Consider the following 208-nt stretch of genomic DNA (forward strand, 5'->3'; position numbering starts at 1 on the left):
CAGCAGTGTTTTGGGAATGCCAGTATCATGCAATGACCACCAAGGACAGCAGCAGCAGTGGAGTACAGACATCTGGAGTCCAGAAGACAAGCTGTGTGCTACAAAGGGCAGAGCTGGAGAAGTGACCGGTTAAGCCCTTAAGGAGCCCAGAAGATTGTGAGTTGGATCCCAGACATTGGTTTTGCTTTTGATTATGACTGTGCCCTGA

Source organism: Mastomys coucha, unplaced genomic scaffold, assembly GCF_008632895.1.
Source record: "Mastomys coucha isolate ucsf_1 unplaced genomic scaffold, UCSF_Mcou_1 pScaffold7, whole genome shotgun sequence".
NCBI classification, from domain to species: Eukaryota; Metazoa; Chordata; class Mammalia; order Rodentia; family Muridae; genus Mastomys; species Mastomys coucha.